Here is a 24,202-nt window from a genome sequence, read left to right on the forward strand (position 1 = left end):
TTCCCTTCTCCACCCCTTTCAGTTTTTTTTTCCGCAGGGATCAGTTTCTCAGAGACAGCTTATTCCATTCTTCTCTTGCCACTCACCCTTTTATCCTCTTATTCACTTGGTAGACTGCTTCAAGAACTGATGAATAAATACCTCCAATTACTTGACATGGAACAAAATTATTGACATGATGGTCAAGGAAACAGACCAATGCCTTGGAAGACTAAGGAACTTCGGAATATCGCCTTTGTTCTTCAATTACTTATACATGTGCACCATTGAAAGTATACTTGTTGGATGGTGTGGATGGAAACTGGTCAGCTCAAGATCGGAATAAGCTGCAGAAGTTCATGAGTGCACCCTAGAACATGAAAACTTGCCTCCTCTCCATCTACATCTCCCACTGCCAAGAAAAGGCAGCCAATATACTGAGTTATCCATCTCATGTCTTTCTATTCCCTAAAGAGGGTGGAAGCACTCACCAACATGTTTAAAAATAGCCCCCTTTCCACAGCTATCAGGCTCCTGCATGAACCTCCTCACAGTGCCATCATGTTGCCTTTGCGAATTGACCCTTCTTTTAATTGAAATTCCATACCCTGCAATTGATGCTCCTTCACTCAGCTGAATGAATGTTAGAGCGAAACTATTACAACTGTTTTTGGTACTTTGTGATAAATAGACTTGAAACTTAAGTGGTAAAACAGTAACAGTTTCATATTCTCAGTTTTAGATTTGTGCTCATGCAACCAGTAATATTTGGCAAAAACTATTGATTGAACGTTACCATAATCTAATGTCTCACACATATATAATTATAGATACAAAGATAGTATTAAATCCTCAAATGATGATAAATGTAAAATTTCAGATAACCAGGATCTTTCCAGATACATGACGTGCATAGCTCCCCAAATGCAATGTTATGCAATATTTAACAGTTTCTATATTCTGGGTGAAGGAAATTGTAATATCCCCTGTCACTTAACTATTTTTTAAAATACAAATCAAAAGGTCAGTGAAAACATGGCAAACAATTCACACAAAAACATGCCAAAGGTTAAGGGTCCAGTTGCATTTGGAATGGGAGGAATGAGTTTGCAAATAAAAAGGCTGACAAGGTTCCTTAAAAATTAGGAACTGCAAAATAGTTGAGTAGCCACAACAGATACAAATGGTTACCTTGGCAATGTGGAGCTGCACCAGCTGCCCCAATACCCGCCTATGCAGACAGTTTCTGCACACTCCAGTAGTTCACTCCACACTGACGCATATACTGAGAACACACAGATTCACTTTGAAAAGAGGAGCAGCAGAGATGAGCTTGTGTCAGGTTCCAGGATGGTCAATTCCAACCAGGATAAATATCCTCTTTTAAAAAGTATAAACAATGTGCACTTGAGTCTCAGACTTCAAGCAGGGTACCAGTACAGTCATCAACTTTGATCCTCTACAATTACTGTAGAGATTAAAGTAGAAATTGGAAAATGATGATTAAGAGTTCTTTACAAAACTACAGTGCATCTATTTCTGCTCTACATAATGGCCAAAAAGAACACCATGCGGCAAAACAAAATCATTGCTGATATGGTAAAGTAAACAGGAGATGGAAGAAGAATGGGAAAACAGCAAAATATGTCTCGCACAAAGTACCAACTAATTAAAATTAACTTGGACTTGAACACATGATTAAATTTTGATCTGGTTACCAGAAACTGCAGAGTTATTTACAAATTAAATAGGATACAATAGAAAAATTTAGTTTCCCTGACTGTGTTGCACCTCTGCAAGTTTGATGAATAAAGTCTATTCAGCCAGAGAAGATAAATTAGCTAAAATTTGTATTTTCCAAAGCTCTGTACTGTAGGTGCACAAGATATTTGGAGAAGATGATTCATAAAAAAATGAACCTTAATAACAACAATTCCATGGCCCAAAATACTCAATTAGATATGCAATTTAAATAAATTTGCATTCCATCAATAAAATATTTGGATAAACGCAAGATGGCATCTATAAACCAACAAATCAATCGAGCACAACATCCAAGTTCATAATTAAATACCTTTTTTAATTCCAGTTACATGACATATACACAGCACAAATTTTCAAGTACTCTTGCTGAACAATATGTTCTATTTTTATCAGCAATAAAGCTTTTTACATACATCCAAAGTGGAAAGCACCCAATATTTCAGTTATATCCAAACACATTTAGTAGTTCTAACAATTAACATATCACTGTCTTTTTATTAATGCATTTATTTTATTCATAACACGCTAAAGCAATCACACAGAATGCTCTGAGCAGGTCTCTGTACAAATTTATATGTCAGATTACAAAATAAATATTTCTGGAGCAACAAGTTACCAGTCCCTGCTGGAAAAAAAATAGTACAAAAAGACTAATGCTTTCTCAGAAAGAAAATTATAAATGCAACTTTTCTTCACATTACACATCGTATGCAAATTAGACACTTAGTTCCTGCAGCATACACAAAATTGGTATTTTGGAAATACCAATTTAATAATTGGTCTACTTTAATAATTGAAAAAGAAAGTTGCGTTTTTAAGAATTAGTTTCCTCAATCATCTTCTTTCTGCAACTGTAATTACTTGTAATTCTGTACAGAGGTCTCCACTAGCTGGTTTGATCAGCTCTTCTATCAAAGGTGAAACTTAATTCGGTCTACAAACTGAAACTCCACAATTTCAGACAAAAGTTAAATTACACCAAGCTCTCCAAGCAAAGCTATAATATTGTCCAAAGTTATTGCTAAATACAAAAACAAACTCAGTCCCTTAAACTTTTATTGACATTTTAAAATCCACTAATTCTCCAATAAGGCAGATATGTTTTAATCATGTTCAAAAGATGTAACTGCACTGAGAATAAAATAAATGAAACCCTTGATCAACTTTACCAGTCTCTTTTTCCCATTTTACATCAACTACCTTGACACTCATATTCTAAGCTGTCACTAATTCACTTGGTTCGAACTTTTTGTTCTTGCAAAATAAAATCTGATGAGGAAACATATGGCAAAAAAACTCAACTATTCTCAGAAATCATCTGCTTAACTTGGGCCATATAAAAGTGAAAATAAAACTTTTCCTTCTTCACCTCTTACCCAAGCTTCAAGCCCATTTATTTCCTTCATCACAGCATCCTCACCTTTAAGATGATCCTTAACATTCCCAAATCACCTTGGTAATTTCCCTGTGAATTTTCTAATCCAGATACCAAATTTGTTAGATCACCCCTATAAAGCACTTGAAACAGTTAATAATTTTAAAAGGCACTAAATAAATAGGTTGACTGCTACCTTACCTACGCCTTGCTGCCATTGCAGAAGAAACCGTCATCTCTACTTTTATACTCTGAAAGCTTATTCAGAGTACTTCCTTTCAATTGCCATGCTTCAAATGGTCCATGATTCTGCCTTCATTAAATTAATGCAATCATATTTTTGATGGTCAACGTTATTCAAGAGAGGCAAATGTACTTATTATTCATCTTTGTGATTGTCATAACCTTGCAGCTCAACATTTCATCCAATCTCCTTGCTCTCTTCTTACCACCAATTATGAGAGCAGCTAACCATTACTGTGAGAAAAGAAAATCTATGCAGATACAAAGCATTGCAATGCAATTTGCACCAAATATCCAAAATCAAGGAACAGCAGTACATTCAACTGTCGCTCAATTTCAATTGCTTAACAGTTTCGACAAAATTGTGTGTCTACTGCCAAACTCTTATAAATAAATTAAACCTTAGGTCAGCTACTTATCATCATTTAATCAATAGATATGTAATCCAAAGACAAAGATCCAATTTCAGGTCAAGATTAGCTAGCAATCATTTTCTTGACCTTGCTTTATTTGGTTATATTGAATTATTTGATAAAGTCCAAGTTTAAAGCAGAAATAACATTTTAAATAATCTAGACATGAAAAATTAAACTGAATTTGCATCATCAAACAATGCCCATGACAATGTATTGGTAGAATTTGAGAAAAATCATTCAACTTATGCCATTCCTATTAAGAGTGCTTGAATTAAATGAATATAAGTCACTGTCATCTCAACAGTAAGCAACCAGTTCAAATTGCAATAATGGTCATCCACTCAAGTTCTGACCTCACATAACTCATGCCACTAAAAATCAAAATATTTCTAGAAGCAGGAGCTACCCTTCAATTGGATGAGTTGGGAGAAAGAAGAAGTATGCACATGGAGACTTCAGAAGATTCAATTTCTTGAAGAAAACTTTTATCATCCCAAAAAAACCCTTCAAATCCACATCTTCTCTGGATGGAAGTTGAATTCAAGTCAACACATTTATCATTCATTCCTCTACTATATATCAGAACCAGCACGATCTTCCATTGTGACCTGTACCAAGAAAAACATCAAGGAAATATATTTTCACACCAGCAGGAAAGTTGTAAGTATTCAGCGTAATTGCCCTAAAGGAAGAGTTCTCCTTTTAGAAAATAGTATTTGGTTTATACAAGCATCACCAAATTCTGAAAGAATGATCAATTATGAAACAATTCTTCAAATCCCAAGCTTAATTAGTTAAGAACTGGCAAGAGAGTTGCATGTCAATAATTTGGATCCCTTACTTCAGGGCAGGCTTACACAGTTTTTGGACTTATTTTAATCACTACTATTGACACATTAGATATTTTTCTTTAATGGTATTTATTGCAAGTAAAAAGAGCAAGCAAAATTTTGGAATCAATAAACAGAGTTAACAACACTTAAGAAATCTGAATATAATCAAACCTAGTCAACAAAGTTTTAAGACAAATCATGTTTGACAACCCTACAAGTTCTTTGAGGATGTGATCGTGAGAGTTGTGGAAGAGAATATGTAAATATGGTGAATTTGGATTTCCAAAAGATATTTTACAAAGATAAGTTGCCACACAAGAGACTGGTTCACAAAGTATAAGCCCAGGGTAGAGGAGGAAGCAAATTTATATAGGTTGTCAAAAAGGTCTGAATAAATAGGCCCTTTTCCAGCTCAAATAATACAATTAGTGGAGTATCCCAGGACTGGTTCTTGGCCTTCATTTTTTTTCTGTTTACATTAATGACTTAGGGACAGAAAAGTGAAGGATTTGATGAAGCACAAAAATGGGTTGAATGACCCGATTCTGAAACTCATCAAGTAATCCAGCTAGAAACTAGAGAAGCGCAAAGTCATGCACTTCAGTGAAAGGAATCAGAAGGCATAAGAGCATCTGAATCTGCATATTGTATACGAGTGCCCAAAGTAATCAAGATGTTCAAGTTCACTAATCAAATTTATTATTCCACAAGTATTTTGGCCTTGATTGCAAAGGTGTTGGGAGTTTAAATGCAAAGACATGTTGTCAGTTTATACAGAGTGTTGGTGAGGCCACACCCAAAGTACTCTGCAGCTTTGGTCCTATTACCGAAGAAAATTGAGTAACATTGGAGGTGGTCCAAAAAACTTTTACAGATAACATAACATAACAATTACAGCACGGAAACAGGCCATTAGGCCCTTCTAGTCCGCACCGAACCAAACACCCCTCTCTAGTCCCACCTCCCTGCACAATGCCCATAACCCTCCATCTTCTTCTCATCCATATACCTGTCCAACCTTTTCTTAAATAATACAATTGACTCCGCCGCCACTATTTCTCCCAGAAGATCATTCCACACGGCTACCACTCTCTGAGTAAAGAAGTTCCCCCTCATGTTACCTTTAAACCTCTGCCCGTAAATTCTTAACTCATGTCCTCTTGTTTTAATCTTTCCTCCTCTTAACGGAAATAGTCTATCCCCATCCATTCTGTCTATCCCTTTCATAATCTTAAATACTTCTATCAAATCCCCTCTCAACCTTCTACGCTCCAAAGGTTACTAAAAGGTTTGCCCTTTCAAGGGAGGCTTGGGTCTATATTTACTGAAATTTAGAAAAATGCAGAGGACCTGATTCAAACACAAGATCCTAAGGAGACAAGGTAGATGACAAGGTTTTCACAACTGTGAAAGTCATGGCCAAGGGGACGTAGTTACAAGATAAGATGCATCAAAATTTCTTGTCAGGTTGAATAATTGGAACTCTGTCCCAGAGGCTGATGGAGATCAAGCCGTTAGAAATATCTGAAATGGAGATGGCTGAATAATTGAAAGAAAGTGTTTTTTTTTAAATTTATAGCACAATAGAAGCTGATTCTGTGACTTTAAACAACAGACATGGGGAGAATGTACAAAACCCTTTCAGACAGCACTGGCAGAGATGGAGGGCACCATAGACCAGCCATGATTTTATTTAATGACAGTGTAGTCTTGAGGGGCCTGGTAACCTTTATTTTTGTTGAAAAAATGTTCAAACAAGACCAATTAGCCGATCGAGCTGGCATCAGCAAATCTCTCCCAGTCGCATTTCCTCTTTCCACATTTCCCTGTAGCCTTGCAATTTATTCTCCCTCTCGTGCTCTTCAACATTCCTTTTCATTCTTCAAAGAGAAAATGTGCAGGTGCTGGCGTCAAATACAATACACAAACATGCTGGAGAAACTCAGCAGATCACAGGAAGTAAGAGATAACCAATGTTTCCGGCCTGAGCCCTTCATCAAGAAATCAATTTACTTCCTTTGATTTTGTGGGACCTGCTGAGTTTATCCAGCACATTTGTGTATTGCCCTTTTATTCATTTGCTACTTAACTACATCGAGGGATAATTTACAGTAGCTAATCAATCTGCCAGCAATTCCTTGAGATGTGGAAAGAACCCAGTGGAATTGGGGAAAGCCCATGTGATAATGGAAGAATGTGTAAATGACACACAAATATGTGGATCAAACTCAAGTTCTTGGAGCTGTGAGTCTGCAGCACTAGCTGCCTTCTCACTTATTGCCCAAATTATGTTTGGCTGGTCCTGATATTTGACTCGACAACAGAGAATGCAATACAATAGATTGTCCAGCAGTGAATGAACCACATGAGTTGGAATCAATGAAATAGATCAGAACAGAGAAATTCTCAATAATCTGACTTGAAGATTACCTCCAGTGCCTATAGATAATCACATTTCTTTGAATTCATGGTTAAAACTCCAAAATTTTGGATTTCATGCCCCTGCAAAAAAGATCTTCTATGTTCAACATTCAATACATCCAAGCCTAGCTCTTAAAATTGTACAATTTCAAAATGCTTCATTTTACTTCATATCAGAATGAATATTCAAGTTTATCGGAGAAAGGGAAAAGCTTAAGAATGAATGGGAACCATGCAGATGTCTCCCACATCAGCTTTCAAAAGGTCTCAAAACATGCTTGCTGAGAATTGGTTAAGCATGAGGAGTGAAAAGGTTCATTTTGCTTCAAGACAAATTCACCTGATCTGAAAGAAAGCTAATCAAAGCAAAGCAGCTGATTAAGTAGGAATAAATTTCAGATACAGCAATTTACATCAAAACCAGGGTCGGCACCAAGGGGGGAGGGGGGCAGGAGTTTGCAGGCATTGCCCCCTAAACAAGGTATTGTGACCCTCCACATGCTCGTAGCCATTGCCCGCCAAAATGAGGAATTGTAAACCCCACCAACACCCCGTGACTCCAGACCACTGCCAGACACATTTGCATGCCCTGACTGTGGTCAGACATGCCCCCCCACCCCCACTGCATCACTAGCACACACCGAGCGTCCCTAGCATCTGATACATGCTAGAGACTCTCCACGTAATACAAGCAGTGGGTTCGTCAGCTACATCAGCGGGGGTTCATGGTCAGCAGGTACCACCACCACTACCACTCGCTGAGCAAGTTTGAGCGTCAGAAAGTGCCCCTGTCCCCACCTGCTGGCTACCCAAATGCCCCCACTCAGACTTGTTCTGGAGCCGACCCTGATCAAAACAAATCTTAAGTCACTGTTCAGCAATCTTCTCAGTTAAAAAGAATACTTCTCAATGCAACTCGATAATAAGATTCATTGAGAATATTTTACAATTTTCTAAGACTTCCAGTATCACATTATGTTCATAATAGACAAGGGAATTATTAAATTTTGTTTTTAAATGTATATTTGATATCAAAATGTTGCATTTACTCTTAAAATGCAAATCCTTCATATCAGGTGGAAGGAATTATTGTTGGTCATTACACTCCACCAGATGTGAAATAACTTTCTACCTCAATTCCCACATGGCAATACCAGAGAATAAATTTATCAATAATTAAGAACAAAATTCGTTAACTAAGTTATTCTCATGATGAGTTTCCTTCATTATTTAAGGAATTCTCGCTTGAATATTTGAAACTTGTTGCCCTTTGTAAAGACAAAAACTTCCTCCAACTTTCAGAGCAAACCAAAGCATTTTGTACTTCTTCGAACCTTCACCATGCACAAGAGGGTAAATCCTTTGAAATAGACTAATGCGTTTTAAATATTCAGCAAGCACATATCATGCAATGTCAATGAAAATAAAAGAAAATGGCATGGTGATTTGAAATTTCAACTGGCACCAAATTCATTCAGTATAATTACTCCAGTTATAAGATCTCTTAGCCCCAGAAATAATTTCAAAACATCTTCCCCTACATTGTACCAATTGCTTAGTTTCCAGTTAAAAAGTACTTGAGACAAAACTCAATTTTTGCTTCAAATGCAAAAAAAGAGTTCAATTCTTTATTAATGTCAACAATCATCTTCCCAATCAAGTCACAGAAGCTTATTGGTTAAAGAATTTCAAGGAATCAGCAAGTGACCACTTAGACTGTATCAGCACTGTTTCGTGTTCCATAGGAACTTCAGATTTACAGCCCACATTTGACTTATAGAAAAAAAAAGATAAAAGCAGAAAAAATTAGTCATTTTGTCACTTAACACAAGAATAAATATGTCCTATAGTCCACCACGTCTCTGCTGATCATTAATTCTGTACTTGTCCCATTTACCAGCACTTGTTCAACATACTACTACGCCCTGTGGATTCAAGTACTTGTCCAGATGCTGTTCCGAGATTGAGATATTGTCTATTAGTCTGTGCTTCTCCTCCTGCCATTTCTTTCCTCTCCCCAACCTTTTAATTCAGACACCTGTCTGCTTTTCACTCATACCTTGAAGAAATGCTCAGGCCCGAAACATTATATATCTACCTCCAATGGAGGATGCAAGATCTGCTGAGTTCCTCTCGCATTTCTGTGCTTTTAAAAAGTTGTATCAAGGCTTCTCTGCTCTTCTATTCTACACCTTAGTTAATAAAGGCAAGTCAGATGCAGTCTCAACCCAAAACTTCAACTGATCCACTGACCTAGTTCCTCAAGCAGTTTTTTGATAATGAAGGAGAGCTTTCCAATTGCCATACACCTAAGCAATCCACAGTTCATTTTGTATGTCCTTCCTTATTAGACTTCCCCAAAAAAATAACATCAGTTAACACTCAAGTACTGTATCAACAAATTATATTAAATTCATACAAAATATTTGATATTTCTACTTTCTAATCAAAAAATGTTTTCTCAATCAGAACATCATGGAATAAGAAACAATTTAAATCTGGCATTGTGCAGAAGGGAAAGAATTAATCATAATCAGTCAAGAGCCCATATAATGGTTGCGAGATAATACAATTATTTAAGATTGGGAAGTGTTTTAGGTCACAAAAAAAAGCCAAAAAAATTAAAAGATGTGGAGGCACAATTTGTCTATAGAAGGGTGAAAAACATTTAAAAAGGTTCAACAGTTACTAAGAAATAGTTTACATTTAAAGCAATAGATATAAAACAGATTTACATCCCTTACTGTCACAAAAACCCAACATCGCTAACAAGTAAAACAGAATTAAAGGAAAAGTTTAAAAAAAAGCCTGAGGCATAAAAAAAATTCAGAAAAGGAGCACCAGAAATTAATAATAAAATGACTGCAAAATCTCACAGAAAACTTAATTTATCTAAAAAAACTAATACATTCAACAGAAAAAAAAGAGGGAATAAGGGAGAGGAAAAACAAATCATCTGTCTTCATAGAAGAGAAAACCTCGAGGAAGCAGGTCAAGAGTGAAGGTAAAGATGAAAAAAATCAGTACAAATCTAAGAAATTTAAAAAAATAAAAAGATAACAAATCCCCCGGGCCTGATGGCCGACATACTTTGCAGTTGGAAGGCAGCAATGGAGTCAGTTGTCGGTATCATCTTAAATTCTAAAGAAAGGTTCCCATATATAAGAAAACAGAAAATCTTTTGCTTTTCTTCCAAAAGAGAATACTATATCAGCAATGGGATGTAAATTTTACCAACTTCTGGCACATGGCAAATCCTGCTGTGACATACAATATTGCTCTGAACATACACCTCGCTGCAAAGGCAAACACTGATGGTGAAATACTCCAGCAACAAACAATTTACTGGACAAATGGTGGATCAAGCAACAAAGAGAGAAAAATAGTCAACATTTTGACTGGAACCCTTCAAGAGGAAGTGTAGAGCAATTGAGGGCATAATGAGGATAGCTTGAGCGAGTTTGGACAGGGGACAGCGAAAATTGGTGAACCAGGAAGGAGCAAAGAATGACAAAGAGGTTGCCGACTGGAAGATGCAGGCAAATGGAGAGATAGACAAGAAAATCAGTGGTCAGATAGAGGAAGATGAGCCATACAGGGTGGAGTGGGTGAGTAGTAGAGCCAAAATCTGCTAGTATTGGAATCAGATAAGAGCTAGAGTGGCACACAAAAGTCATATGAAGACATTTTAGATGTTAAGACAGCTCCCTAGAGAAGTAGGCACAAAGACATTTTATTCAAAAAGTCATGTTCCTCCATGGGATAGAAATCATGTCCACTAAACTTGGGAGGAAGGGAAAACTCTAGTGCAGGTGATTGAGATTGAAGAGGAAGTTTACTTTAATTTAGAGATACAGCATGGTAACAGGCACTTTTGGCCCATCAGCTGAAGCCAGCCAATTACACCCATCATACAGAATGTGGAAGGAAACTGGATACTCAGAGCAAATCCATGCAGACACAGGAAGAACATACAAACTCCTTACGGACAGCATTAGATTCAAACTCTGGTTTCTAGCACTATAACAGCTTTGCACTAACCGCCATGGTAACCATGGAGGAGTGGGATGAGAATGAATGGGGGAGACTGAGTGGAAAAAGGAAAAGAACAGTAGTATGGAAGAGGGGGGACTTATTACCTGAACTTAGAAAATTCAATGCTCAGTCCATTGAGCTGTAGATTGCCAAGGTTCCACTAGTTTATATTGACCTTTACTCTGGCAGTGAAGAAGCCATCTCCCCTATCTAATCAGTCTTGATGAAGGGTTCCAGCTAGAAACATTAACAATATTTTTTTAAATCTTCCTCAGAGAGTTCCCCCAGGAAACTTTGCATTGCTCCAGACATCAGCATCTTCAGTTTTTCATGCGGTCTCCATGACTTCCTCCAATACCCCAAAGAAAACTAACTAGCAACTGACGGACATCTGTGAAAGATCAAGACCTCCAGCTGAGAAAACACATGGTCTACCAGGCAAGGCAGAACAGCTTTTTGCCCTCCAATTTGCTTCTGAAACCTCACCCACCAGCAGCAAGCACTTTGAACTACTGTGAAACCCCACCAGCATTGTTAGTACAAAAGTCCTCCAAATCCCCTGAACATTCCCATATTTCAATTCTTAGTTATATTCAGTCATCTGGAGCAGGCTACTTTGTCTGCATGGCTGGTGAACAATTCTCACAACAGTCATTCTCCCACAAGAAAAATGAGTACTGATGATTGAGTGGGAGGAGGAATCGATACAAAATGATTAAAAAAAAGTATTCAAGGATATTTCAAGGCTTTCTTGATGGCTGGCACCACAGATGGCATGGATAATCTTGAATCTGTGCATCAGGTCCAACTTTAAAGAACATTCCATTTTCCAAACTATCCACCTACCCATCCCTCAGGATCTTCCTTTCAATGTGGGAGTTACTGAAATTCACACATTAGCAAACCTCTTTAAACTGGAATGAAAGCACATTGACTTAATTCTATAGGCTAAACAAAGATGGTTAATTTGAACAAAACCAACTCTAAGCATCCATCCAACAAAAGTAAAACCAGTTAAGCAAAGAATCTTATTGTATGATAATTCTTGATGTTTTAGAAACTATAGCCAAACAAATAGCCACATTAAGGTGCACGGAGGACCTTCCAATTATAAACAGAATATTTTGCCCTCCTAAAACTTCAGATAAATGACATTTATAAAAGCTAGGCTGCTTTAGCTCATTAATTGTAAGAAGAAATAAAGCTTGTGTTCTCAGAAAGGATCAAAAATCTTTCAAATATGAACCAACATTACTCTCTCATAACCCTAAAGTCTGTTCTGAGTAATATAACAACAATTGAAGAATGAAATTCATCCTTGTAGAAAAGATGGGGTGACACACAAAAGTCATACGAGGACATTTTAGATGTTAAGACAGCTCCTTAGGGGTGCAAGCACAAAGAAAATGTTGAAGAGTCAGATGTGTTCCTCCATGGGATGGAGGTCATATTCACTAAACTTGGGGATGGTGATGTGATCTAAATGAACTAGTTTAGATGGGCTTTCTCAAGATAATTCAATAGTACAAAATCAGCTTGATTGCGGGAGCAAATATAAAACTTTGCAGATACAAAAACTAGCTATTATGCAAATGCACCATATTAAGACATCCTAGGATCAAATTAAATTGTGTTTTCTCCATCCTTTGAAATCTCTAATATTAAACACAATGAATATCTATAAAAGCTTTGAAAGTACCAATTATTTATCTATATTATTAAATGTTGCATTGTGTCTTCGTAGCGGTTAGCGCAACACCACCAGCGATTGGGATTGTACCCTGGTTCGAATCCCACTCTGTCTGTAAGGAGTTGCTATGTTCTCCCCATGTCTGTGTGGTCTTTTTCTGGGGGCTTTGGTTTCCTCCCATTGTTTGAAATGTTCCAGGGATATAGGTTAATGGGATGAAAATTGGCATAGACTCATGGGCTGAAAAGGCCTGTTAACATGTATGTATGTCCATGTCTATAACAGATTTAAAACTCAAAGCTGAAAAATTGAATGCTTATATTTAGATAGTCCTACACTCTGATTAATGTGTTAAGCATTCCATTCTTTTTTTTTTCAAATCATGTCGAAGTTTCAAACCTACATTTAGTTTGTATCTTATGACTACTATAAATCATATTAAAGCAGATGTTACTTTACAAAGAAGGGATAAATTTGGGAAAGAATAGACTATTTTATGAGAACTATAGAACACTACGTAGCAGGCATTGAAACAGGCACTTTGGCCTGACTAGTTCATGGCAAACTATTTTCAGCCTAGTCCTGTTAAGCTCTACCTGGACAGTAGCCATCTATACCCCACCCATCCATGTGCCTATCCAAATTTTTCTCAAAATGTTGAAATCTACTCTGCATCTACCATGTCTGCTGGTAGCACATTCCAGACTCCAACCACCTTGAGTGAAAAAGTTTCCCTTAATGCTTCTCTTAAACGTTTCATTTGCACCCATAACTCATGTCCTCTTGTTCTTGTCTCACCAAACTTCAGTGGAAAGGCTGTTTGCATTTATCCTATCTACACCCTTCATAATTTTGTATACCTCCATCCTTGTAAATATTCTTTGCACTCTTTCAATCTTGTATCTTTGACAGTAAGTGACCAAAACTGTGCACAATATTCCAAATTTGGCCTCAACAATATCTTATTCAACATAACATCCCAACAACTCCTGCTCTAAATACTTTAGATTTATGAAGGACAACATTCAGAAACTCTCTTTATGGCCCTATCTAATTTTGACACAGAATTACTCATCTGTATTCCCAAATCTTTCTGTTCCACCACACTCCCTCCCATTGACCATGCAAGCCCTACCCTGGTTTTTCCCACCCAAAGTCCAACACCTCATACCTGTCTGCATTAAATTTAATCTGCCATTTTGCAGCCAATTTTCTAAGATGGTCCAGATCCTGCTGCAAGCTTGGAAAGCCTTCCTCAGTTTACTCTATCCAATTCACCAACCCCCTCCCCCCTCCCCCACAACTTAGTGTCACCTGCACATTTGCTGATCCAATTTACATATCATTCTAGATCCGTGATATGGATAACAGACAACAAGATTCAGAACCGATCCTGAGGCACATCACTAGTCAGTCCTCCAGTCCAAGGCAACCATCCACTAAAAGACTCTTGCTTCTCTGATAAAACCAATAAAGGAGCAAGCTTTTGTACAGCCTACACAACTTGAGTAAAGTACTTGAAATTTAGTTGACACCGTCTATACCAAAGCAAAAGAAAACTCACAACCATGTCCTTCTAAAGGTGCTCAATTGCACTGCTGGGAGCTACCAAATTGCACAATACTGACATTGTTTAAAAACTCACTGTTCTAATAGCTCTGATTGCATCTGGTGGCCATTTATTTCACCTATCGGCTGAAGTTTCAAGTCAGGTACCAGATTTGGAAAAACAAATGCAGATGCTGGAATCTGGTGCAAAACTAAAGCTCAGTGGGTCTAAATAGAGGGGAGACAGTCAATATCCTGTCGTATCTTTAGACAAGCTATTTCTCAGTCTTGATGGGAGTGTCTTGTCCTGAAATGTTTGCCATTCATCTGCCAGCCCCATTGAGATCTCCCCGCTGTTTGTATTGTTCCAGGTTCGAGCATCTGCAATTTTGCATCACTATATACGGAACAAATGATTCAGAATAAGTTTTTCCACAAGCTTCATGCAAACGTACTCACGACCATCCCCACACACACACTTCTCATTACAGTGAGAACACCTAGTCCATTGGTGAATTTAATATAATTGAGAGGTTTGCACCAGTTAATACAATATTTACTTTCTTCCTATATTTAAGATCTGTTCAGAAATCAAAAATGAGTATCTCTGCAACTTTTCCATGCAATAAAGTACAGAACAGTCAACAGTTCATCCCTTTCCGTAGCACTGATATTCCATGAAAAGTAAGAACAGATCCTGCAATTCAGTTAACCAATTATACTCCAAGTTTACTTTTTTTTATACCCTTTCAAAATGAATGAATTTTGTGCGAGTAGGAAAAAAAAAACACTGGAGAAAAATGAATGTGGCTGAATATGTAGGATGAGAATATTGCAGATTTGATGTACTTACATGTATAACCTGAGTAGGGACAGAAGTCTGAAGAACACCAAGTATTTCATTCAGCAGAGAGTGATCCTTCAGAAGTAAGAGATAGTGAAAGAATGGACACAAATGTCAGCAGAAACCCAGGAAATCCCAATTTGTTTCTTTCGTCACTGTAAGGCCTTGGCATACACAAATGAATTTAACTTAATAGTTATCAACAATACATAATAAATTTTCTTTAAAATTCAAACTTCCCATTGTACATCCTGCTCAGTCTAGAGATGCAATGTTTTAGAAATTGTAAATTCTAAAGACTTAATTAATTTGCCACATTAAGAAATTCCTGATTGACAAAATTAAGGGCTTAAAACATTGAGATATTAGAGAGATCAGTCAGACAATCTTAAGAGTTCTTTCTTCACAAGAATAAAGAACGATCACCTTGCTCTCTCAACCACATGCATCAATTATAATCCAATCCCAATATGTGTTCAACCACTGATATCATTTAGTGAAGTACACCTGAAAATTTTAGCATCAAGAAAATATTAGAACACTCAATTTATTCAAGTGACTAAGTATATACTGAAAGTGTTTTTGATAGGATGGAAGGATCACCACTGATTCCTCTCACATGGCTCATTGTTTTTTTCCTCTCAGTGTAGAACATTCCACAAGAGGTGTCCAACTTTCTTTTATCCCACAGCATTAAAAAAATTGTCAAGTTCTGGGTTTAACAATCTCATTAGGAGAGAATGCCTTTCAACTACCCTTTGTTGATAACAGGACGCAAAAAGGATTTTTTGGAATTCAAGACAATGCCAAAATAGTTTCAGATTTATAATGGGCACAAGCATCATTGTCTGGAAAGCACGGACTGAACAATTTTTTTATGTTACCTTCAGCATATAGAAATTGATTGTTTCCGATTACTAAAGCGAGATACACTGCTGAATTGGGGGAGGGGGGGGGGCGGGTGTCACCAGTGACCAAAACTCCTTTCTACCCATCATTAATTATTCAGTACAAGAACAGATGAGCGGCTGGACATCCCATGATGAGCATCCACTTCTTAACATTTCCCACTTGCTTTTAGAAGGCTATCATCATCTAGTACCAAAAGAGAAGCACAATAGCAGGCAAAAATGTCTTCTAACTGGTGGCTCTGACATCCACCATCATAAAGTGCATTCAGAGGCTAGATATTACTCAAATGAATTCTTACCTACCAACCAGTCTTGATCCATTTCAATATGGCTACTATCCAAAAACACCACAGGAGACACCATCTCCCTGGCTCTCTGATGTCTCAGATACCCATGTTAGACTATGCTCATAGACTAGAGATCCACCTTCAATCCCACAGTCTCTATCAAAATAATTCTCAAGTTTTGGATCTAGGTCTCAAAGGACACCTCTGCAACTAGATCTTTGACTTCCTGTCTCACTCCATCATCATATTCCACTGTCAACATATTAAAAGGTCCCACAACACCTGAAACACACCCTTTGCCCTCCTCCCATAGAAGAGAAGGCTCAGCGGCATGGAAGCACACTTCAACATGTTTCAAGACAGTTTCTTCGCTACTGCAATCAAGCTCCTGAAGAAACCCAACATGCTGCCCTTGCTTGGTACAAATTTATCTTGTATTTCATTGCAACTCTCCATTCTGAACTGTGATCTTTTAATTTATACAGCTATATGTTAAATCTAGCCTGTTTGACAGCTTCCAGGTGAACCTTTCACACTGTACTTGGAATTTTGTGGAATATTTGGCACAAAAAATAGTCTTAAACTTAACTAAACATAGTATAAAAGGCACTAATCAAGAGTGTTGAAAATTCTCTACCTGTCTGGATGAGTGGAGCAGCAACAACTCTCAAAATACTTTGCGTGATCCAGGAAAACAGCAGTGTACTTGATTGGCACCCCATCCCCCATCTAAAATATTCATTCACTTCACCACTGGCATAGAGTGAGTGCAAGATGCATCATAAACAAAATCTACTGCAGTTCCTCACCCAGGCTGCAAACAAAACCTCTCAAGCCTGCAATCTTTACAACCATTGAAGATGAAGTGCTGCATGGGATTGTCGCCACTTAAAAATTTTCTTTCCAAAGTCATAATAGTGCAAGACTGAGAATAATATCACCAGCTCTTCATTGTTACTGCATCCATGTTTGTGAAGTTCCCTTCCACTGAAGTTCCAGTGGGTGAAAATTCATCAAAAGGGCTGCAGGTGTTCAAGACAGTAGCTGATCACAACCTACTCAGCATAATTGGAGATGAGTAATAAATGCTCGTCACATCCAAACCCAAAATATAAAGAGCTATTATTTACATGATGCATGCGGCAAGTTTAGGAGTTTGCAACTTCAAGCACTTCGGGTGATTCAATGTGCATATAAATGAGTGGGCAAAATTGGCAGGTGAAGTACAATTGATAAGAAAAATAGAATATTGTTTAATATTCATGCTATCCATGTTTCATAAACAAGGACATAAAGTTAAAATGCAGCTACAGCAAGTAATTGCGTTAAAAATGGAATGCTGAACTTCATTCCAAAAGTGGTGGAGTTGAAAGTGGGCAAGTTGTTTACTTGTCACAAGGCTTTTATTGCATTATTCAAGAATATACTTACTTTGGAGGCAGTTCAGGAATCTCACGAGATGGATTCTTGGGTAGAAAGATGGTCTTATGGGGAAAGCTTTAGCTGATTTGAAATAGGTTTCAAAATATGATTTCTACATGACTGAAGGAGCTCATGGATACCAAGATTTTAGCTTGTAGAGGAAATCTAGAACTGGGGCATAGTTTTAAAAGAATTCAGCCATTTTAAAATGACAAGAAGAAATTTCCTCTTGCAGAAAATCATACTTTACAAAGAGGTGTATCCACATTAAATAAATTTTTGCTCTAAGTCAAAAGTTAGAGAGAATATGCAAGACAGTAGAAAAACTCCCAACATCAGCTAAGAGTTGGCTTACACCCACTACTACAGGTGCCTAACCTTTTATCCTGGATTGTCGGGGCTGGACACCTGCCATTGTTTGGAATCTTCGGGATTTTAGAATCATTTTAAAATGGCAGTCCCTTTAAGCCTGCCCACCTGAGTCACGCTGCCGTCTCTAACCCCCAGCTCGCCCAAGTCGCGCTGCCGCCCATCCCCCTAGCTTGCCCACCCAAGTCGCGCTGCCGTCCCTCCTAGCTCGCCCACCCGAGTGGCGCCACAGTCCCTCCCCCAGCTCGCCTGCCCAAGTCACGCTGCCGGCCTTCTCTCCCCCACCCTGCAGCTCACCCACCCGAGTTGCGCTGCCATCCCTCCCCTCCCAGCTTGCCTGCCCGAGTCAAGCTGCTGTCCCTCTCCCCCCAGCTCATCCACCTCAGTCGCGCTGCTGTCCTTTCCCCTATGCCCGCCCATGCTGCCGTCTCTGCCCCGACTGCCCGTTGCACTGCTCTCTCTTCCCTTCCCACCGCTGCCATGCCTCCGCTCCCACCGCTTGCCTGAGTCGCTCTGTCATCTCTCTCTTACCCCCCCCACCACTATACCAGCGCTAGGGGAATGCCTCCCTTCTCGGTTCCCTGTGGTGGCGCTGGTACAGTGGTTTCAGCACGTTGGGGGTGGGGGGGGGGGGAGGAGAAGAGAGGTTCCGCATTGAGCCACCGCTGGGCTAATCGAAAGCGCCGCAACACTGGACGGGTGTCAGTATACAGCGATTCAGAGTCACTGAAAAATAATGGATATTCCCAAGCGAATTGAGCAAGGGTCATGCTTGACGGGTAGGGTACTTATAAAATAATAATACCACTAATTAGCAACACAGAACACAATGGGATACAGGGGAGTTGAGTAAAGTCATGTTTGGCATCATACTCCACCTTTGATGAGCAGGTGTCATCTACCGAAAAGATGTTGGTTTTTTGGAGGTTGCTGTTTTTTAGAATCCTGGATAAAAGGTTAGGCATCTGTATTTATTGTGTTGCCACATCAATTCTACTATAAACATCTATAAATATAAGAGCTGATGATTTTGTACTTAATGTACACTATTTATGTCACAACATAAATATTCAAAAGATATTGCTCAAAATGCATCCATTTAATTAAATTGTACCATCTTTCGAAGTTGAAGACAGAAATAATCTTAACTCTTTAAAATAAGTTTTTCTAATATCAATAATCAATAAACTATTTTTGAATTTAACGTGAGCAACAAGAGATTAGGTGGTCGAATCTGGAGCAAAAAAACTACTGGAAAAATTCAACAGGTCAAGCAGCATCTGTGAAAGTAAAGATTTTGTCAATTAGGGAACTCCAATTATAACATCAGTAAATAAGCTAAATTTATGCATTTGCCTTTCAAAGGCAACTTGAGATACTAAAATTTGTTTACTTCTTTCTTGGATGCCAAAGAAACAATATTTTACCAAAACACTTTTCTGTTACAGAATCTCCAAACCTTTTTAATGAATAAGAGTAGAGTTGGCAATCCAAAAAGAAATTTATACATGGGATAATTGACTTAATATTTGGTCATAACTATATGCAGGTTACCAACCTATAAAGCTACCTGTTCCTAATCTATCCAATAATCAACATGCCAAATTGCCAATGGTACCAAAACAAGTCAACAAATGCGTTGATACAGACCATTTTGGCAAGAAATCACAGAAAAATTAACCAGGATAACAGGAGTGGCTTTCGTGGGCGACCTGGAGCTATATCTATTAGTTAATTTCATGGAAATAAGCGACAAATTGACAAAATATCAAAGCTCATTTATAAAAATGGCACTGGCGGTACCAAAAAAATGTATCGCGATCATTTGGAAGTCCGACTCCCCTCTACTCATAGCACGATGGACTGCAGAAATGAACAGTTGTATACCTATGGGGGGGAATAAAAATCACATACAACTTAAGAATAAATATGACACTTTTGTAAAGGTCTGATAACCTTACCTGGACCACAAAGGGACCTAGATACAGTAATAAAAAAGAACCAAAAAGGGCATAAGTAACTCTCTCTCTCTCTCTCTCTCTCTCATATATATATATATTTTTTTTAAATTTTGTTGTGTTTGTGAGAAAATGTTTAATTTATTGTATACTTAAAATGTTACCATTTATATTTTTGAAGAAAAAAAACAAATAAAATATTTAAAAAATGCATTGATACCATGTGCAGGTTGACTAAGATGATGTTGTGGATTCCAATTACTGTAAAAGCAAAATCTCCAACTTTTAACAGTTAAGAGGGGAACAAAAAGATTTTCACACACATCAAAATAGTTCAGAAACCCCAAACACACAGACTATAAAGTAAAGAACACAATTTTTAAAAAAAATTTAGACATAAACACTAACAGGCCCATCTAGCCCATGCCACCCAATTACATCCAATTGACCTACAATAATTGTACATTTTGAAACTGAAGAACTCAGAGGAAACCCACACAGACACGGAGAGAACATACAAACATCTGACAGACAGCGCTGGATTCAAACCACAGTAGCTGGAGCTGTAACAGTATTGTGCTAACCACTACGCTAATTATGGATTGCTTTATGAAATGGAGCTTGGCCTGAGCAAGAGCAGAAAAAAGTCATTTGTAAGAAGATCTTTTGCATACAAAAACCAGTACAAAGTTTGACTTTTGTAAACCACAACCAAGAGACCAGGCAACTCCCATTCAAGGACAAACACTGCATTATTCCTTCAATCCTATTATGCAGAACATCAATATTAATGTGTGCCAGATGAGCTGTGCAGAATGTGTTACCATTACCCTAAAATAGTTGGCAAGTTTCTTTGCTTAGCATTAAGTTCTCGAATTTGGTTTAATAGTGTCTTCAATTCTAATACATCTATCGTGAGCTAAAGGTGGAAAACAAAAATATCCAAAACTTAATGTACAGTATTAGCAGGGTGCATTGGATTTCCCTGCAATACAAGAGAAGCATTCGAACAGAACATCTATACATAACACCTCACTGCCCACACACACCATCCTGCAAATCTAACACTGCAAAGAAACACCTACAGATTTTATTCAAATAATTTGCAGAGAAATGTCACTTACATAAGTCACGAGTAAACTTGACATTCTTTCCAGGTCTAACTGCAAAAGTGCCCTTCTCTACATTCATAGTTTCAATGAATTATTTCTCAATAGACAATCATTTGTTTTCTCTCCCCAACAAATCATAGTCTCTTCTGAAAGCACCAACTTCTCCAGTTATCAGAGCCAGCTGTATGACTCATCCACACACAAAGTGAACAAAAGAGTAATCAGATATCAGCATTGAAATAGACAATTCACCCATCCACAACAAAATCAACTGACTCTGTCCATACTATATAGATTTTAAAAAACTATGGTGCTGTTGTGGTCTGGAAATACCACAAGCAAAAGAAACCCAACGTTAGCTCTGTACAAGGTTAAGGAAGAGACCCTAATCTTTCAACCATGTCCTGCTATCAGGACTTAATGACCAAAAGCCAAATTTTCCCCCACTGTCCATGGATGTGGCTGTACCTATTTCAGCTTGATTCATTTTTGCTACCAAGGTCAGTTTTTAAAAAAAAGACCACTTTGATCCCAATAGCAAATACTGTATATTCCTTGTTTTAAGTTGCAGAGAATATTCCCCCTCAGTTTCCAGTTCTAATGTAGGATCCTTAATGACAGCTGTTTCTCTCCCAAATGTGGCTGCCTGATAGACTGAATCCTCCAATATTTTCTCCTGGTTCCAAATATCCAGCATCTGCAGTTTTGCTTACTCCAAATCCAACCTTTGTTTTATGCCAACAACTTGTTAATAACCAAATCCTCTGCATCTCAATTTATTGTCCACTGTTTCAGAGTGGAAGCCCTGCCAAATTACAGTGGTATTTCAATATTCGCTGCACAGTGCCATTAAGCCACAAACATTTTCTATTGTTTCCTTCATTTGTGGTTGATTAAATTGCAGCTGAAGTTATTTCTAAATTTGTTCTCTGCTACTAAGACTATAATCAAAGAAAAGTTTCATCTTACAAGTGAAATCCTGACTTTAAAACACCATTAACCGCTGTGCAGTGCAATTACAGCTTCAAGTACAACTTTCCTATGCAATAATGGAACAATTTGGAAATATCAAATCAGACAGCACCTCCACAGATTTCCAATATTTTGTGCTTTCATTTTATAAAATAGAATTTGCAAATTCTTTTTCTTTTCAATGTACATTACAAAAACATTAGTATAGCAATACTATACAATTACCATTTTACTATAGATCAGTGCTAAAATATTAGCTGGCTTAAAAGGTTAGAGCTTATGCGATCAAAGGCAAATTGATCCAAAACTGCCTTGGTCATTGATAGTGGAGCATTATTCTGTAGCTGAAAGCCTGTGATATAGGGCTTTGGCTTGAAATGTCAACCATTTTTCTCCCATTGTTGCTGCTTGACCTACTGAGTTCCTCCAGCAGAGTGTGTCTAACATGAAAACTGTGGTGATGTTTTTGAGGGTAAAGGTGTTGGTTTTAGGCAATTGTACAATACTGATTGGTTGGTAATTTTGGAAGACCAATGGAAGATGGAATTCAATTCTGGTTAGTAAGAATATGCATTTTGTGAATCTTAAGGGTGAGATTCACATTAGGGCCCTACAGAGAGAGCATTAAGTAACTTTGGTGTGGGAAGTTCAAGTACCCTGTAAAATAGCAGAACATGTAGATAAATGTGGTACATGGGATACTTGCCTTTATTTGCCATGGAACTCAGTGCAATTTTATAAAAACATCAGTGAATCCAAAGCTGGAATCGTGTGGGCAGTCTGGTCACCACTCTACAGAAAGGACTAACTTCACTGGAGAAGGTGAAGAAAACATTCACTACAATATTTTAAGAAATAGAACAAAAACAGAAATACTGGGTGAACTCAGCCAGTCAAGCTGCATCTGTGGGAAAAGAAACTAGTTAGTGTTTACCTCTTTCGTAGAAAATTGAAGAATGAAGTTTTCAAAACGGAACTTGGCAGGGGAAGAGGGGTAGAAAGACTAGGGTGAAAATGCAACTAAAGAAGCATGAGGAACTGCTGGAAATACTCTGCAAGGTATGCAGCATCTATGAAGACAGAGATAGCTGATATTTTGGTCAAGACCCTGCTTCAGTACAGGAAGATAGTCTGATAAAAAAGAGTTGAGAGGGAGGAATAACCACATGAAGTATGGGCAGGGGGATATGGGCAGATGGAGCCAGCTGGGGAAACCAGGGTGTTAAGATTAAGGCTGGCAGGTTGTAGGTGGTAACAAACAAGGGAATGGGGTGGAAGTATAGAATCAAGAGGCTGGTAGATGATAAGTAGAACCAGATGTTGGATGCATGGAACTCATTGGAATGGGAAGGGCTGCCAAGGGAGAAGAAACCCTATGGATGCTTATGTGAATGATGAGCAAATGCAACCAGGAGAGGGAGGCCAATGAATCTTGAAAACAAGAGAGAGAAGGAAATTATTAGACCAAGGGGGAAACATCTGGGTAGACTAGAGGAAGTGGAAAAGGAACATAGGGACTCAGCTTCAAATACCCAACTTACAGACATCTCTACACAAAAACAAGCTCCCTTAACATTATTAAATTCAGAAGTCCAATATACATTTGTGTTACAATATTAATCCACAAACATAGATATCTTTAGCTGCTAAGGATGTTTCACAAGGAGGTCCAACAGAGAATGTCTGCCACATTCAGCTAATTACTCAGACTGACCTATTTTACGAAAGGTCACAGACCAAAAACACTTTTTCCCTCCAAAGATGCTGCCTGGTTTGCCATTTCCAGCATTTTCTAGTTTTCATTTTAGCTTTTTGATTAATGCCATGTGGATTTATTGGATCCTAATCTCAAGCAATTACTCCAGTATACACTATTAATGATTAAAATTTTGTTAATCATGTTGGTTTCACTTTATACTGTACACACACTTACCTCTGCACTTGGGCCAAGGCTAATGGGAAGTGATTCCGATGTAACATTTGTATTTGGAAGGCTGGAAATATCCCAGTTACGGATAGCTGG

The 24,202-nt window shown here is 37.9% G+C and overlaps 1 long non-coding RNA gene across 1 annotated transcript; it reads right to left on the minus strand.

The window, feature by feature from the left end:
• Nucleotides 1–2,038: 2,038 nt before the first annotated feature.
• LOC138742610 (uncharacterized) lies at nucleotides 2,039–24,200 on the minus strand. The gene is made up of 2 exons (XR_011344279.1): nucleotides 24,113–24,200; nucleotides 2,039–4,385 (listed from the first exon to the last, which is right to left on the minus strand). It is a non-coding gene; the product is annotated as an uncharacterized lncRNA (long non-coding RNA).
• Nucleotides 24,201–24,202: the final 2 nt, after the last annotated feature.

Source organism: Narcine bancroftii, chromosome 9, assembly GCF_036971445.1.
Source record: "Narcine bancroftii isolate sNarBan1 chromosome 9, sNarBan1.hap1, whole genome shotgun sequence".
NCBI classification, from domain to species: Eukaryota; Metazoa; Chordata; class Chondrichthyes; order Torpediniformes; family Narcinidae; genus Narcine; species Narcine bancroftii.